The sequence below is a fragment of the Mauremys mutica genome, chromosome 10 (genome assembly GCF_020497125.1).
Source record: "Mauremys mutica isolate MM-2020 ecotype Southern chromosome 10, ASM2049712v1, whole genome shotgun sequence".
Lineage (NCBI taxonomy): Eukaryota > Metazoa > Chordata > Testudines > Geoemydidae > Mauremys > Mauremys mutica.
Genome location: NC_059081.1, coordinates 24,179,696 through 24,198,352, shown reverse-complemented (window position 1 = coordinate 24,198,352; position 18,657 = coordinate 24,179,696). Strand labels below are relative to the sequence as shown.

Genomic DNA, 18,657 nt, shown 5'->3' with positions numbered 1-18,657 from the left:
TAAATACTTTTCTGATTGCTAATGTGCCATAATTTCTTGCTTAAATTTCAAGCAATATAAGGGGGACCCTGCTGCGTCCTGAGACTTGTTAAAGCTGGCATTTCCTTTGGATTGAAATTGGAGGGAGATTATAGGTTACCATTGTTAGGTCTTGGAGGGAGTCCAATTTCCACTCAGCTTCCCAAGAACTCAGTTCAACTCCAGCCTTTGTCACTTACCTGAGTGGAAGGTATTTACTTAGTTGTTGTGAGTGCTTGCAGCTTGGTAGTGCACCATGCACAGGTTATGGCAACTAGGAATGTCATATTAATCAAAAAGAATTATAACAAGTTAATAGTAGAGGTGCAAATGCATTACTTGTAAGACGTGTCATGCTAAGTTAAGGCTCCAACTCAGTCATCTGAAACATATTTGAAAGGCTTTAGTTTCACAGCTGCTAAATGAAATCTTTTAATAAGGCTTGGGTGGTTGACTGTTTGAAGACACTGGAAGTGCGGAGTTTAGAGCTGATGCCTTTCCTTTTAAAAGGGATGCAGCCAGCATCTTGGAGAGACCATCCTGGAGGAATTAGAGGATGCCAACAATCTTGGTGTCGTCTATTTATTTCTGCATGAATGTCTGAACTTACTCCAGCTTTTAGAATATCATTCAGAAGTAGTGAGACATTTGCATCCCATCAGCTGATTTTAATTTTCAGTGTGAAGGCTTCCCTCATCTTTGTCTTCCACTTAGCAGCCAGACTGCTAGGTTCAGGATCTGCAGTCGGGAGAGGAATTTAGGTTCCCCTAGCCTCTGTTTGGCCAATGTAAGGTGATTAGGATAATTCTTGCCTAGGCTCTTTTTATTTTTTGTAGCACATGAGTGAGTAGAGTTTTTGGGGGAGGTGATGTCAAGGATAGTGCACTAACTACATTTGCTTTTTGGTTATGTTCCATGATGGTCAGTGTTTTGTGGTTGTGTGCCAATGCTAAATGATCAGTCTTGTAGCACCCTAGGAACTTTTTCACTCAGACACTATAGCTGTGAGTACCATAAGATAAATGCCCAAATGTAAAATCTGATTGTTTCAGGAACCATTCTTGTGATTGTAGTGACACTGGGGGCCGGGGGGCAGTAGGGGGAAGGAGGAGGAAAATCTGTAATATTCTTTAAAATTTCTTTATTCCAATTTAAAAGTACAAACATTGTTATGCACTAATTATAAATGCATGGTTATTGCGTGACATCATTACAGGGCACAGTTATGGTTGTTTGGAAGTGCACGGATTAGACATCCATACATGTATGGAAGTTTAACCTTAATTCTTGATTTCTTCCATTTTTAATGTATATATTGACACCAGAAGGATAGAAGAACTCTCTTTATACAGTTAGGGTTTGAACAATACACATTTAGTACTAAAAATTCTCCTTTCCTCCGTTCTTCCTTATATATTAAACTAAAGATAAAACTGTGTGGTTGCATGAGCATTACATTAGAGTTGAAATTTACAATATATATCTGAGAGGATAATTTTGGTTAAGGCACTGGGCAGCCTTAAGAAAAAAAACTATATATACACAAACTGGAACTCAGGAGCTCTGGGTTCAATTCCACACTACCAGAGATTTCCTGTGTGTTCTTAGATAGTCACTAAATCTATATGTGCCTCTATAAAATGGGCATAATAATACATCCTTTCTCTCACCCTTTGTCTGTGGTTTCTATTTAGACAGCAAACTTTTCGGAGCAGAGAACTTAGCACAATGGGGTGGCAGTTTTGATTAGAGCATTCAGACATTACTGCAATACCAAGGACTAATATAATAATTTTGTTCCTTTTCATTTATTTCATTTATTTAAAAAAAAAGAAAGTTCGATCCTACCAGTTCCACAACAATTTGAGCTCTGCCTGTTGTACAAAATATTTGCAGGATCAAGAGCTTGTTGTCATAAGATATTCCATAATTAGAACTCCTTCACTTACAAGAAGCAGAGTAACACCTCTGGTCAAAACCTTTTCAGGTTCTTCATGCTAATCTAAAACATCAGAAATATAGACTTGACTTTTAATTGTTTGTAAATGTATTTCTAGGGAAGAATACTATGCAAAAATGCTTTATCAGACAGAATACAGATAAATGACACAGTACATTCTATCAGTGGTGTGATACGTTATAAATGAGAAAGAGGGAGCAAATAATCTACACTTCTAGCAAAACTTTCTTTTTGTCTTTCTGAAATTGAGAGGTATTTTGTGTAGAGACCTCTAAACATGAAAGGACACACAGAAAAAAATTTCAAGAAAATTTCCAATTAAATGAATTAGAGTACAGAAGGCAGAAAATTATGTTTCTGTTCTGCCATACTATAGTTCATAACCCTGAGGATGTTGTCTAACCAACAGTCTGTAGTATAAATGAACTCTGACTCTGATAACTTTAAGACCTAACAGAGAGAGAATGGTGGAAAGTTTCCCAGAGAAGCCTTAGAGAGAATAGTCACAGTTATATAATGTGCATAAATAGGATAACAGCAAGAGTGACTTCCTAACTTTTTCTTGGGGATGACAGATCAAACTACAGATGTGATTTCTGTAGCAATGTAAGTTGTAATCTGGAGACAACGTAGTAACTACTCTCCAAATCTTGTATCCTTGCATAAAGCCTGAGTAAATGGGATTTGCACAGGTGACCTCTGCAGCAGCCACAGAGCCTCATCACTACTGCTCTGCAGCTAGCACTCAAGCCCATGTGTAGTAGTAATCACTGCTACTCCTGCTCTCTCCCTGCCAAAGGAATTTTGGTTAGTGGACCCTCACAATTCCCACTCTAGCTCCTCCCCTGGTGTGCCACATCCCCATGCTATTGCAGATACTGTACAGAGCTCCTGAAAAGCACTGTTCCACAATGCACAGGAGCCACGGAGTTTACCGTTCCAGCCTCTCTGCAACTTGTCCACCATGCACAGTGTGGTCAAAATGGTGTTCCTGCCATGTCTGGGCAAGAGAGAGGCAGGAAAATCATAGCCAGCACTCATCAGCTATAACTCATTTATTTATTTAGATTTCATTAAAGGGCTTATCCCAGAAAGATCTAGGTGCATTTACTAATATTTAAATCACACAAAAAAGTTAAATGTTTAAAAATGCGCAATGTACTTTCCAAGCTATATACCAGACTAAAACATACTAACCAACACATCCCAAAACATCCAACAAAATATATGAGGGATAGAAGAATTTAGGCCAACTGTAACATATTTTGAACTCCACGTGTCAGTTTTGCCTTCAGATGCACATACTGGGCTCTGTTGACATAGGAGCCATGCAGAGTGCCTTTGGATGTAGAATATAGCCATTAAATATGCTTTATATTGAATTTGTCATATAACAAAGCATGGAATACACCAAGAGCCTGGAGTTGACTGTTTTGGACATTTAGTTTATCATGGAAGAGAATGGTCACTTATCCTTGATTGTCTTCAGCATTACTGGAGGGCTTAGCAATAGTTTAAAATGTGAACTGAAACCAATGCCTTGGAGGAGGATGAAATTGCATCACTGCCATTGAAATACCAGTACAAGTCAAGAAAATCAGTTGCTTTCTCTAATCTTCTTCTCATGGAAACTTTGCTAATGAGATCAATTCTGGAGGCAGTTGCCTTGATCCACAATAGTAAAAGTCCTTCTGTCGGCAGCTAAATAAAGCTGGATAACCTAAAGCTATGTTAAGAATTTGTATTATAATGTAAGGTGAACAGACAACCTGATTTTACTTAAGAGTGTCATATTATGTTTGGCTGTTAAAAATGGCCTGTAACTCTTCTTTTAATATAGCATCCTTGCTGTCTGTCTTGCTGTGAATTGGAAACTACATCCTTCCTCAATATGACATGTAATTCAAATGAATACCAGATCAAGCTGGTTTGTAAAATCCAGGATAGGCAGAGAGAGAGAGAAAAAAGCAGAACATCAGCAGAAATAGTTCATTGTCTTTTAACATTCAGGGGACATATTTGGGAAGATTTTTAAGCCTATTGGGTGTTAATTGCCCATTCAGAGCTTCAGCTTTCCTGGAGCCTAAAGATAGAATCTTGGAATCAACATTTAACATATTTTAATAAACCCTGCAGCAAATCAGGAATCAGACACTTTATTCTAGATGGAAGAGGTCTGAAAAACTCACCATGGTTTTCTACTCTGAAACTGGTGGACAGACTCTTAGAGAGGAAGGATGGTCCAGTAGTTAGGGCATGCGTCTATGACAGGAGAGCTGAGTTCAAGTCCCTGTTCAATCACAGACTTCTTATGTGACCTTGGGCAAGGCACTTAGCATCCCTTTATCTCAGTTGCTCATCTGGAAAATGGGGATAATAGTATTCCTCTCCTTCAGAGGGGTGTTCTGAAGATAAATATATTGATGGCTATAGTGCTTGGATACTATGGTAAATGGGGCCATATAAGTAGCTAAAATATTTGTCAAATGATTTTTCCACATCATTTTCTAGCCCTGTTGTGCCAGGTGTCAGAATTGCTGATTCTGATATATTACAAATCTTCTATGACAACATAAGTAGACAAGGAAAGTTATTATATACAGCCGAGCATGCATGGTATAAGGAATAGGAATAAAAACTCTTAATAATCTCACCCCCAGATCTATGGTACATTACAACACTACATAGAAACATTTTGAACCTGCTTACTCTGTTCTTCTATACTTACACGTGAAAAGCTTTCTTTTGCCAATGAGTGAATTGTATGCTGATGAAAAGCATGGATTGCTAGCCACAAGAATTCGGTGCTCCATTTTGCCACAGAACATGTACAGCATTGGCATTAGCAGTGTAATCTTCACCAGTCCGCCCTGCCAGTGTGCTTCAGATCGGTCTTGGGGGACAGATTTGGTGAGGGGGTAGTTCAGTCTCCTTGATGATTCAGACCGTGACCTCAGTGATAAGTAGAGCTTGTCAGCGGTGGGGAGTTGAGACCATTTTCAAGAAATATATATATATAACATTTTTCTTTGAATAGTTTTCTATGGAAATTTTCCAACCACCTCTGCTAATGAGCCTGAAAATTAGTGCCAAATGTGAAAGAAGCTTCATGATGTCCAGTCGGAACTGGACATCATGATGGACAGATGTCCAGTCGGAACTGAACAAAAATCACCAGTTCATTTACAGAGGGCATCAAAGAATAATTGGATGGGGACAGTTTTTGATACTTGCTGTGCTAGGCTAGATTATCTGAACCAGTTAGCTAGAGGTGAATATCTATATCTTGTTACCAATCATCTGAGCCAAAAATCACCCTGAGTGGGTGAAGGGTATGGAAAATGTAAACAGCTGGTCCAAAGTGTCTGTGAATTCAAATTTCACAGGACAGAGGGTTTTGGTTTAGATCCATCACTAATTCAGACTGATGTGGCATTTCTTTGCTTCAGTCTCTTACTTATGTAATTACTAGTCAGTACTGATTGTTACTTATGAGACATCAGCAGAAAAAGGAGGCATTGCAGGTAGGGTGACCAGAGAGCAAGTATGAAAAATCAGGACATTTTTTGGCAGAGAGGGCTATAGTTGCATATATAAGAAAAAAACCCAAAACCCTAATATCAGGACATCTGCTCATCCTAAGTGCAGGCTTCCAGAAAAAGAAGAGTCATTCATGCAATGTCAATTGAAATAGTCTCCCTGGTCATTTTTTTTTAAACACGTTACAGTGTAAACAGAGAACTGATTAGTTTGATTTTTTGGTGGAATTGGTGGCGGGGCACCCTGGGAAGAGAAAACATAGGTAGGGCTTATATTAATTTAGTGTTATAATTGGGTTTATAATTTCATGTTGTGGGGGTCATTTTAGGATTTTTTGAGTGGATGTCCAAAAATTGGAGGTTTTCGGGGCATTCTCTGTATATACTGTAATGAGTCATTTATATAGTATACATTTACTCATTACAGTAGTATATACTGTAATGAATAATCTCTTTATAATGTTCCCTAGTGTACTTTAACATAATACAGTACCAGGGAACCTTTTGTAAGCACCAGCTGTGTCCACGCAGACCAATTAATCCGCTGTAGAAATCACACCCCTTTAGTGGGCAGTGCTGCTCCATGTAGACAATCCCTTGGATACAAGTAACCATTTCTGGTGTTTTTTCATTGTTTATTGGATAAACACTGACCTCATTTATGGGCAGTGTTTTATCGGTGTTTATTGATTAAAACCAAAAATTTAGAAGCCCTAAGTATAGGATACGAGGACCATGTGTTTGGTTAAGGATGCACATGAGGATTGGAAGGAGAAAAAAAATCCTTAAAGTAGATTAGGAGTAAAGAAGAAACAGTGGACCAGGTAATGAGAAAAGATGATGTATTACTAGGAGTTGCCTTTAAGGGACAGATCTTATACCAGTTAAGAGAATGTGGATGATATCCTGGCCCAGTTAAAAGTCAGTAGCAGACATTCTTATTGACAGCAATGGGGTCAGCATTTCAGCCTGCCATTGATTTCAAGTGAGGCAGGATCAGGCCCTTAGTACCCATTTCTTCTGTATAGCTCCACAGGGCCAGAGTCTGATACCGTTATGCTGATTAATATGTTATTCCATTGAAATAAATGGGGCTATTTGTAGAGTAAGGATTATCAGAATGAAAAAGTGTAGAAGTGAATTCTTATGTAAGGTCTGATACTGTCAGGTACTGAAGACCTTCCACTCCCATTGAAGTCAACAGGATTTTCATACAGATCATTTCTGTGGAGCTAAAGATGTATTGTATAGCTATTTTGACATTACACCGAATTGTATTACATTATACAGAGCTACAGAAGGTAGTCTTGGTTCCTAAATATATCTGTGGGTTGAAAATTAACATATATGCTATTAAACTACCTAAGTATATATATGAAAGCAAGTAATTGACACCTCATATGTTTGCAAGTTTGTTGCTTGGTAATTGAAAAGCCATTTAAAATAAAAAAAGAGAGCATTTTGCTCTACATTTAGGCACATTTTGTTCCTGTCAGATATGAGCTCACATATTATTACATGACAAAACTCTGAGTAAAATGATACATTTTCCTTTAGATCTAGCTATCTGGCCTCAGCAAGTTTATTCAGGCATTGGAAATCCCTTATTAAATACATTTTTCAAAACTTCCTGCAATACTGTTTATTTATAGATTACAGGGGAGATAATCAGTGCTATCCACTCATATTCGCTCAGTTCTTCCTAATGATACCTAGTCACACTCAGTCATGGTCATGCATACTTTGTTCCACTCATAGTAAATTCCATTCACAGTAAATTTGAATTCACACTTCATAGTCCATCATTTAACTCATTCACATCAGTCACACTAAATCAATACACTTTTTTTTAAAATGCCCACTCCTTTCCTTTCACATTTATTCTTAAACATCTGCAATCACACTCATTGGTTCAGCATCTATCTTTCTATCAACCCAGTTGTTGCTAATTTAAACCATTCCATTACACAGACATTAATATAGTTAAGGTGATAGTGATACAAAAATATGACAGTATCAGCATTGCCTAGCATTTTTTTTTTGATGGCAACAAACCAGATGTGTTTCTTTGTTCAGATTTCAGCATATTTTTGGAGTGCAGAGGTAGATTGTAATGTGTGTGATGTGCATCTGTTAGCCCTAGGTAGTTTATTTTGTTCACCCCTGAGGACGCATAATAATTATAAGACCTCGATGCTACTTTTTCTATATAATTTGAGACTAAAAAAAAAAGTGAAGTTCTGTGAAAGCAGGATGGAAGGCTAATTATATTTTGATGTAAGAAATGCAATATGATGGTGACTGGAACAGAGCTTATTTGTTAAACGGGATTTTATAAAGAAGCTTTGCTAACCCTTTTGTATTGATGGAATGTGTGTTCTGGTTTGAGTCCTAAAAGAACAAATTGGGTAATCTTGAACACCTACATTTTGTCCAGATTCTCTGGTCTAGGCAAGTTGTGCTCAAGAGACTGAGTGGTAAGCAAAGGTGGCTTTAAGACATACAGTAAAACCCCATTTATCTGAGCCTCCATTATCTGGCTCTCCATATTAACCAAACCAACTCCCAATAGCCTGAGCCCCAGCCGCTCAACACCCAAGCCTCAGCTACCCGGGGCTGACAGCCTGAGCCCTCCTCTCCCCTGCATCTTAAAATAAGGGATAGAAAGCTCTTTGCCCATTCTCCTGATGATTGGAATTTTTGATTATCTGATCTGTCCCCATCCCAATTAGATACGATAAAAAGAATTCCACTGTATTTGTGCCCTCCCTTACTCCCGGTTGTCATCCATCTTAGGATGCGGTTGGTCTCTTGGTGCAGATTTAGAGCACCCTGAAGGCTGCTTTAAATCATACACTGACTACAAATATTCCTCTGGGCCATTGAAGCCACTAGCCAGATCTGCTAGGTTTAAGGCAGCTTCGGGCAAGGAGACCAGTGCAAAGCTGTTCTAACAGACTGAAGATTCCAGCCCCAACCTGGAATTTACTGCAGAACAGCTTGTTCCTGCTTTCTTTTTCTTGTATATTTGTTGGACAAAATAACAATGATTGATATTTGTAGGAAATGTCATAATGAATACAATATAACAAAATAAAACCCCTCTGTAACATGCTGCTGGGGATACCCAGAGCTGGGAGCCTTCTCTCTACCTCAGCAAGAGTGAGGTTTGCTGGAGATTAGACTGTGTGTCAGCTTTCTGCCACACCAGTCTGTCTTCCTCACCAGCAAGCTCCTCAAGGCTCTCCCAGCCCAAACCTTTCCTAGCTGGTAGCAGTCAGTAAACTGCAGCCCCTGAGCTCCTCAGAGATGTTTCTTTGCAATGCACAACTCTTATCACTGTTCATTCAAAGAAGACATTAAATTCAACGTTTTTTTTAAAAGAGTCTACATTACAGCTTATTAACTTAACTGTGGTAAATACATCCTTCTCTTTAAGCACAGCACGGAGTTGGTTTATGGTAAAAAATAAAACAAGCTGACTAATAACAGGGCTTAGGTTAAATGATATCAAGTGGCAGGGATACAGGTAAAAATGGTAACAATCAAATAAAAGTGAACACACACATAAAAAAGATGAAAATTTAATCTATCAAGATACAGCCTTTGTTTAAGATGGCTTTTTTTTTCCACCCACAGTCTCCTTTTACTTGCCAGCCTGGCCAGGATCCATCACTCAGATCCAATCTCTTGGTTCTTTTATCTCCTGAGGTGAAGGATAAAGATGGAGTCTCTCTCTGTTCTTTTATATCCTCAAAGGGACTGTCTTTGTGTTACAAGTCAGGAATCCGTCCTGGGGGCTCAGCTTGTTGTGTTTCACACGGACCCTTCCTGCAACTTCCAATGCAACCGAATAATCCGTTGTCATCGGTCACACCTGATATGGGTTGCCAGTGAGCTGGAGGTGTTTGCCTTCCCCTTTGTCGGAGGAAAAAACTGTTTTGTTTCCTTTGTCTGTTTAGTCTCTAAAACATAATATCAGAGAATATCCATAATTTCACTTACAGTGTTACAAACATTTCACAATGATATTAATGACCAGTATAGTATTAGCTTTCTGGTGACACCATACATTATAACATTAAAGAGCTGGGGTACACTGAGCTGGTCAGGCCAGCTGAAACTCACTGCTACACATTAGGGAACCTCTGGCCTTCTGACATAGGGATGGTCTCAGGATTACTCTCTCTTCATATAAACTATACACTATGTGCCAGTCCATAGAAAAAGAAAGTGATGCAAACAAGGAGGTGGAAAAGAAAATACAAGAGTCTTAATAAAATTCCCCAAAGCAAAACTGATCGTCGCATGAGCTGCAATTATGAACAGCCGAAGCTAAGTAGGAAAATGGTTCTGAGCAGTTGGAGATTGAAGTGAACTGGCCTGATGCCGTGAAGCACAACAAGAGAGATGTCTGCTAAGTCAGCCATCAGGTAGGTAAAGGGGAAAGAACCCTCTCTCTCTGGGCTGGCCACACAAGGGCTTTGAATTGATGAACTCATGTGTGTATTAATGCAGGAGAAGATGTTCCAATGGCATTTAATTATAATGACTAATCTGATGATGAGAAGGAGGGTGGAACATGGTGGCGTATCACTTTAAGGGCTAGAGGCGTGGGCCCAGCCATCCCTGGTGACTAAGTGGACACACTGAGGTATGGAGGAGCTATTCTCTTACAAAGAGCAGTAGGAATCTGCAGAGAAGAGAGGGAGAATGGCTAGGGGAGAGCTGCTGAAAATTAGAACTGAGGGCTCCTGCAGGTTGTAGAAAACAGAAGGCTACAGGCGAGTTTGAGAAACAAGGGAAACAAGACTTCAGCCAGGTAGGGCCGGGAGTGGCGTGCCAAAAACAAGGAATTGACTTGGACTTTGTGGATGTTATTTTGGGACTTTGAATTTTGTTCTGAACTTTTATATTAATTAACCAGACCCTAAGGAGGATGTTTGCATGAAGAAAAGCCTCTGTAGAGTTTATTAAGGAGTCTTGAAGATGGAAAATGGAGGCTGAGCCACCTTTACTATGAGGGGTTTCAGAGTAGCAGCCGTGTTAGTCTGTATCCGCAAAAAGAACAGGCGTACTTGTGGCACTATGAGGAGGTGCATAGGAGGGGGCAGACCCTGTTGCAGAGGGAAACAAAAATAAATGACAAACACTCAAGGAAAAACAAACCAACCCCATAATGCCGTTTGACATAAATAATCCCTTTCATCTCTCAGAATATTCTGTTCACCCTCACTTTTTTTTCTTTTAAAGACCAGTTCTTTTAAAGAGAGACTTCTGACTCAATGAAAGAAACACCCTTGGACTCTCATTCCTTAGCGTGTGCTTAGCAGATGTTCACCAAAAACAAAGTTTACTCAAACATTTCTGAGGCTGGACTTTGTATATAAAACCTTACTCTTTTATCAAAGCATAGCAAATTAGTGGCATTTCTCACCAATATAAATATTTTGTACTGCAATTAGCTGCATGCTACGGTACAGATGCTGGAAGAGAGCACATTTATGCACTACAGTTTGAGTCATGCCTTTACGGTAGCATCCACCCCTATGTATTAGAATGCAACTGCATTTTAATTAGAAATAAATCCAACTATGGGAATAGTTCCCAAACCTGTTTATTTTCAAAAGTGGTTTGCAGACTTATAGCATAGCCCTAGTGAGTGTACTTTAGCTTTGTTTTATTTATTTATTTGAGTCTGTCTTTGATTTTTCAAAACATTTGGGTCATCCACAGTCTTGAAGTCTCCTTCCAGGAGAAACACTGAAGAATCAAGTGCATCTCTCCTCCTTTTAAAATTCTCCTTCAGGGCAATGCGCACACACACAGTGACCCTGGCTTTTGACAAACCTTAGCTGAACAAAATGTAACAAGCCCTGTATATTTTGAGCAGCATTTTCTATTCTGACAGAGACAGCTCAGTAGCATTTGATGTCTGCTTGCTGGTCATAGATAATGGTGCATCTTGGGACCATTGTCATTCTTGTCAATAAGACAGCCTGGGGGGACATGCAACAAAGCTACCTTTTGATTCACCGTTTTTCCTTCCTTCCCAAGACATTTGTAAGCCTGTGGTCAGCTAGGTCACTTTATTTCATCCTGATGTGCCTTGATAATAGCATCGTGTCTAACAAAAATTTTTGACAGACCATCGATGTGTGTTTCTTTGGTTTCTATGTTGTTTTCCATGCTTTCTCAATGTCAAACAAGCTTTGAAAGCTACTGATTATATTTGTTTGGAGTGAGTTTGACAAGGTTCCTATTCTTTGAAGCAATTAAGCTCCTGAGGGTGGATCTTGGGATTTGAGTTAATTTTTGTGCATCGCAGGAAGCTACTAGAGCATATCTCATGCTTTGCAGTTTTGCAGCATTGTGTTTTCATTGTGAGTTATGAAATACCTGAACCCAAAGGAAACTTGTAAGCTTTAGGGAAAAAATATCTGCATAAGCTTAAAGCTAAAGGTTTGGCCTTTGTACAAGTTTCCCGTGTCATACTAACAATTTTGGAAGTTCAAGTTGTGAATTTTCCATAGAGTGTAACTGTTTTCAGACTATACTGACTGTCCACTTGCAGAATGTACTGTTTCATGGCTATTCTGCTAGTAACAGAGAGGCAGATAAAGCATTCTGTGGAATTGTCCATGAGCAATGGCTACCAGCTTATAGCACGGCTTGTTGATTGCCTAAATAAGTTGCATGTCACAAATGAAGTCAGTAATATTGTTAGTTTCTCAGTTAGGTAAATTGAAAACATTATTACTTCAGGTCACTAAAGCATTTCCAAACCTACAAAACCAATTTTTGGCAATCACAAATAGAACTCTATATCCTACGCCTATACCACTGCGTATGAAGTGCATGCATGTTTAGTCTAGTAATTTTATTTGGCATATACAGAGAATATATATCACAGTTCATGTAATACTAGAAAGAGCAAATGGTAATTTGTTGTTAGAGGGGGAAAAAAAGTCTTTTTTTCCTAGCCAGAGCAATGTTTTATGAGAGGGATCTTAAAGTTAACATATATTGTAACCTTTCTCACAGGATTGTAGACGAGACTTTTTCCTTCAAAATCTTTCTCCTTGATATTCCAGTATATTTGGGGCTGATCCTAAAGGTGCTGTGCACACACCGTTCCAACAGATGTAAATGAGAATTCAATGCTCAGAAGTCAGAATCTTTCAGAACTCAGCCCAGAGATTGTAATCTCGTTGGGGGCAGCGACCTTGTCTTCATCGTTGTTAATATAGTGCCTGCAAGCTGTAGGAACTATACAAGTAATAAATAATAATGAAAGGTAAACATGTTTGAAATTAAAGAGTGCATGTTTGTTTCTGGTGATTTGTAGGATATGTTCTTTTATTATTGATTGGAGACTTCATTTTTTTCACATGTGAAGTTTGAGATGCTGATCTCCACTTCTGTTTTGTGAAAATAGTTAACACTGTTTGTCATTTATTGTATTGCATTTGTCTGTGATGCAGTTTCTGCTACTAGAGCTCTGTGTAGTTGTGATCCAACACTGAAACTGTATACGTAACCCTATATCCTGAGGTCAGTTTCACATTTTGGGAGTTTGTTTTGTTTCAGAACTATAGAAAAACAATCTTGCAGCCTGAAAAGCAGTTGTCGCGTAGAAAGTGTACACCATTTGAGATCACGCTTATGCTGGTGTAAATTAGGGGCAACTCCACTGAAGTCAGAAGATTTACATGCGTAAAAATAGATCAGAGTCAGGCCCTAATAACCCTGCCTTCTATTATTGTGTTTATAACATTTAAAGTACTTTTGGAGAAGTATAAATGAAATATTTAAAAAATATATGATCGGGCTGTGAATGTGGCTAGCAGAAACACAATAATTTTATTTAATCTGGTTTCTCTTCAGAGCAGTATTGCCTAGTGGGTAGAGCACTGGACTGGGATTCATCAGACTTGTGTTCTGTATCTAGCTCTGCTGCTGGCCTGCTGAGTGACTTTGGGCAAGTCATTTCACCTGACTCTCAGTTTCCCCATCTGTAAAATAGGAATAAAGATTCATACCTCATTTGTAACACACTTTGCCAGGTACTGATGAAAAGTGCTATATAGGTGCTACTGCATTATAAATTCCCTTCTGTAAGTATTCTTGTGTAATTTTAATACTAAGACTAAAAATATAGCAACTCATTTTGTTTTCAAATATATTTCTTTTGAAGTTCGGCAATGACGTGATCTACATTACTGTCAACGTGTATTAACAGTGCTGGAGTTGCTCAAATTAAAGGTACAGATATGCAGTCACCTACTGCAGATTTTATGGTCTTGTTGCTCTAAATATATCAGAGTTTTGTATTTATGAAAGGAATTATGTTTATTTTGAAAATGAAATCTTAAAGCTTATTTCTCCCCAGTGTTTTTAAGGCCATGTTGATAAGAGCAATGTGATGTACCCAACTCATCCCAGATCATGTTTAATTTGTTAAAATGTTAATGCCTGAAGGCCACAACCAGGTTGGGCCCCATTGTGCTAGGTGCTGTACAAACATAAAAATGGATTTTGTGAAACATACATTGCTGTTAAAGCTGCTACTAACTAATGTGAACAAATAACATTAATGTAACTGCATCTTACACTGGCACCAGTAGCCTCATTATGGAGCATGGGGTGGCAGATAAATGTTCCACTCCAGAAGCAGACCTGGAAAATAATTGTGACTTCAGGAGTCCCATATTTCCTCTGCTTCCCTCTTGATCTGGATGGGGAGTAAGATACTACAGCAACTGAAAGGATGCAACGTACTTCCTGTAACAGAGTGGCTGGCCCATGGTCTGGAGAGCCTGGCGCTAAGCCACCTCTAATTACAAGATGAGTCCCACCTGAGAGGAATCAGGTGATTCCAGTATAAAAGGCTGCAGGAAGCTGCAGGGAGGGGTGTGGAGGAGAGAGTAGATGAGACTACCAGAGTCAGGCAGCAAGCTGGGGATGCTCAGGACACAGACTGTGTGGAGCTGGTGGAAGAAGCAGCAATGAGGAGCAAGTTTGGCTCCTGCAGAATGAAGCCTGTGAGTGGGAATACAAGGAAAGATGAGCTGAAAAATGGTGTGTTTATTATCTGGAGTTCTGTTTTTGACAAGCTCTGTTGCCAGTCTTAGGAGAGCTCGTGAAGAATGAATTAAAGGCTTGAGAAGGTCCCTGGAGGAAGGGGAGACAGGCAGGAAGACCGCATAGGAAACCGTAGCCACAAGGCGCTGCTCAGCAGCAGCTCAAAGGTTCTGCTCAACTCTGGCCTTTTTGTCACCATCTTTCTTGCAGTGGGGAGTATCTGGAAAGCAGAGGCTATACTCCACCCAGATCCAGGTAGGCTGAGCCAGAAGGAGGCTGTGTTCACCCTTAATCTCTTGTTCAGTCAGATAACGCATGAGCACAGTCTAGGTGCCACTGGATACACAGGTCCGAATTCTCAGTTACATTCGTGCACCACAGCTCTGTAACTGAGAGCAGTACCAGTAAAAATCTTCAGCGTTTGAAAGGTTGTTCCAAGTGAGGCAGGTGGTGGTAACAAAATAACCTGAATTTGCCTAGGAAACAACAAAACTAGTGGTTCTCCACAAAAGTGTCATAGAACATATGAATTTATATTGGTAGCTAGGCCATCCCCCCAGCTGGTGAAGTAGTCCATCCTTCTCCTTAGTGGCAGGGGTTGTTAATAGGCATCAAGACTATCTTTGAAGATCTTAATTGACCTAAAAATTCCTTTGTCAGCTCATTCTAGAATTTTTTCCCACCCCCTAAATGTAACCTTAGATTTTCTTGTTGCATCCTAACCTCATCGTTTTTATTCAGTCTCAATTGACTGAGAATTCATCCCTTTACTTTTGATAATGTCACATTACACATCTGTAGGCGGTTATCCTGCTTTTCAGTTTTCTTTTCCTCTAGATAAATGTATTTGTTCTTATACGTATTTTCCAAATCTTATATTTTTGTTGGTCTCTGAGAATGTCTGGGGTTTTTTTTTTTTTTAAATATGGCACCCAAAACTGAAGTTACCCAACCGAAGCCAAAACAGTACTGAACATAGAGGAATTCATTATCTTGTTTTTATTATCACATATTATTATCACATATTATGTTAACATAGCCCAATATACAGTAGCATTTCCCTGCATTTTAATATTGTGGCAGTGTTGACTATAATTCAGTTTCTCATCCAAAGCCCCCAGATAGGATCTGTGTTATGTTATCCACGCAGCATTGCCCAATACAAAATGTTTGCATTTGATTGTTACTTCTAAGATCTCATTTTGTTAATTTCAGCCCATTTCTATTAATAATGTAAAAACTGTCTGTTACCTAGGGTCCGATCCTGCCCTCCTAATGTGTCCATTTACATGAAAGCTCCCACTGGCACAATATGTCAGCTTTTGGGTGGAGTTTGATATACTCCCACATAATACATTCATAGTGCAATGAGAGAAACCTGTACAAAGTGGAATGGCTAAAAGATAAATACTGTCTCATGGAGCAAAATGAACTCAATTCTGTGAAGTCAGTGGGAGCTAAGGGTACACAGCTCCTCCCAGGAAAGGAACTATTGATTGATCAATATCAAGATGTGAAAATGCATCATGGGAACTTCCGGGTGGATAAAGAATTCAGGATTGAGTCCCTCTTTCTCACTCGTATCCTCTAAAATATTTGTCATGTTTCCCAGCTTATTATCTCCAACTCTGAGAAGAGTACTCTTAGTACAGTAAGATACTCCATAATAAACATTCTTGAATAGTACATGACCAACAGTGGATGTCTGACACTTTTTTACAACTGGATAATAAATCATTACAAATAACTCTTGATAGAAAATTGTGTGCATCTTATAGTAGTTCCATTTCATTTACATTTCTTTAGTGTCCTTAGGCCTGATTCAGAGTCCATTGAAGGCAATACAAGTAATTCCTTTGACTTCAAAGGGCTCTGGATCAGGCCTCCTATGATAAGGTCTTATGGGATTTTTTTTTCCCTTATGCAAAAAAACTTCTTAATGTATTTAAAAAAACAACCCACCAACCTACAATTTAAATTTAGTTTAGATTTCTTACCAATGGACCCATATTGCTTATTATTTATATACTGTTTTATTCAGTTATATATCAGCAATATACCAAATATTAAATTCAGACTTTCTGGACTATAAATTTAGGTGTCACCCTTTCCCCCTCTATTTAAAAGCAGTTACTTTGTGTAGGCTCGTGGGCTGGTTCATCAGCCAGAGAAAGGATACAAATTCCACATCCAAATCTGTTTTTAAGACCCTTTCCATATGACATGATTCATTCCTTATAAAAAGGACAAAAACAACACAGAACAAAACAACTGAACCAAAAAAACACTGGTCACAGCCCTGGGTGACTTTTTCTTGTCTGGTCAGGGAAAAAGAGGAAACACCTATTCCATGTGATGCCCTTGGACTGTACGGGGAGACTTTGGCAAACCAGTAAAGTGCCTAAAACCACTATGGCTTATTGTTAAAAAGCAACCTAGTCAGCAAGCTGTAAATTGATCATTCAGCAAACTCAGCTTGACCAAGGCAGGAGGAGTGGGGGAGGGTTGGGTGCCACGGAGAGGGCAGCTTGACCCCGCTGAGAAGACTCCTGTTGAAGTTGTTGATACATGCATGTTAAAAAGAGCCAGGAATGTTTATTGGGGTCTCAGAACTGGAGACTTTGGAAAACCCACACCTGGTTAATCAATAGTCAGAAGGAACCTCTTGCTTGAAACTGCTTACTTGACAAGGTTTCTTTAAGGGATATGTCATTCTATTACTAATGTATAAATAAGGGGAAAAAGTTTGAGATAATTGGACTCATTTGGGGACTCTTTTGGACTCTCCCTCTGGATACATCTTGCAGTCCCCACCGGCAGACGGAAGATCTGGCCACCGGAAGCCTGCCGCTGTGTCACTCGAGAGCCACACTCAGCTTTGGTAATTATCAAGGGTTGGGGGTGTTTTACTAACTTGTTGCGGATGTGTGTAAGTGCTTGAGACTAAGTAAAGTTTAGCTTTAAGTGAAAGCACTCTTGTGTTGTCCTGTTTGTGCCAGCCATCCATCGGTCGGACGGCCATGTCTCCCCTGATTTATTTCCTGACACCTCCTCGCACAGAGTAAAGTTACCAAGAGCTTTGGATTGAAAGAACCCCGGGTAACAGGACCACCTTCCTGTTCCTTATACCCTGTCTCACAATGTGATAGGCAGGGGTTCCTTAACAACAACCTACTGCTTTACTTTGTCTCACTGAGCTTTCTCCTCTTCATTTTTTTTTCTTGGATTTCATCAGTCCTTCCTAAATCCTCAAGAATGATTTCTAACGATGAACTTAATCTTTCTTTCACATTTTCTCTTAGATCCTTTGCTGATGTCACATCATTTTATTCCTTTGCCTTTCTTTTTGCTTTGATTTCATTTGTGTTCAAGCAGCAATAATAATCAAAAGACATCACATTATGTAACACATACTATCAAATGAAGCTTCTGTCTTTCCCAATATGTCTTAACAATACTCCTGTACTTCCTCCAAAACGTCTCTTTTTTCACCGTTAGTTCCATTTCCTTTTCACCTCTAGATCTTTAAAAGCCACGGATGCAGTCATATTGACATTACACTTTTCTCTATATGTTTCTCTTACACTCAGCTTGTTTTATGCCATACTTTGAATATTATGCTTTTTAGAAATCTCTAGCTATCGTCAATATCTTTCCCTCTCCTTTCGACCATACCCACGGACTCTCAAGGTATTTTTTTAAATCCATTATCCTTGTTCTTTCGCTCTCTTCCTTGACAATGCTTAGAGTCCTGTACTATGTCATTCTACAGTTCCCCCATTACTGCCATTTCTTGTGTTGGGAATTCTTGGCTGTTTCACATGATCTTAGCCACACAAAGCAGGTTGAGGATCTGTTGCTGAGAGTATCTCTATTCAGTATTCTAAGGGTGAATAGTGTACAACAATTAACAGATTAGGAGAGAAAGCCAGAAATAATAACATATTCAATTGAAACAGCAGAGGGAATTTAGGTAGGTAAAATATAATGATATCCATTGGAATTTAATCAGGATATTGGTATTAGCCCTTATGTTTGTAAAAAGTGTCATGAGAT

At 39.1% G+C, this 18,657-nt stretch overlaps 1 long non-coding RNA gene across 1 annotated transcript in view; it reads right to left on the bottom strand.

The window, feature by feature from the left end:
• Positions 1-9,085: 9,085 nt before the first annotated feature.
• LOC123378740 overlaps positions 9,086-18,657 on the bottom strand; it is a 34,018-nt gene continuing 24,446 nt past the window's right edge. The window contains exon 4 of the long non-coding RNA XR_006582720.1: positions 9,086-9,482. This is a non-coding gene — a long non-coding RNA (uncharacterized LOC123378740). The remainder of the gene's footprint in view (positions 9,483-18,657) is intronic.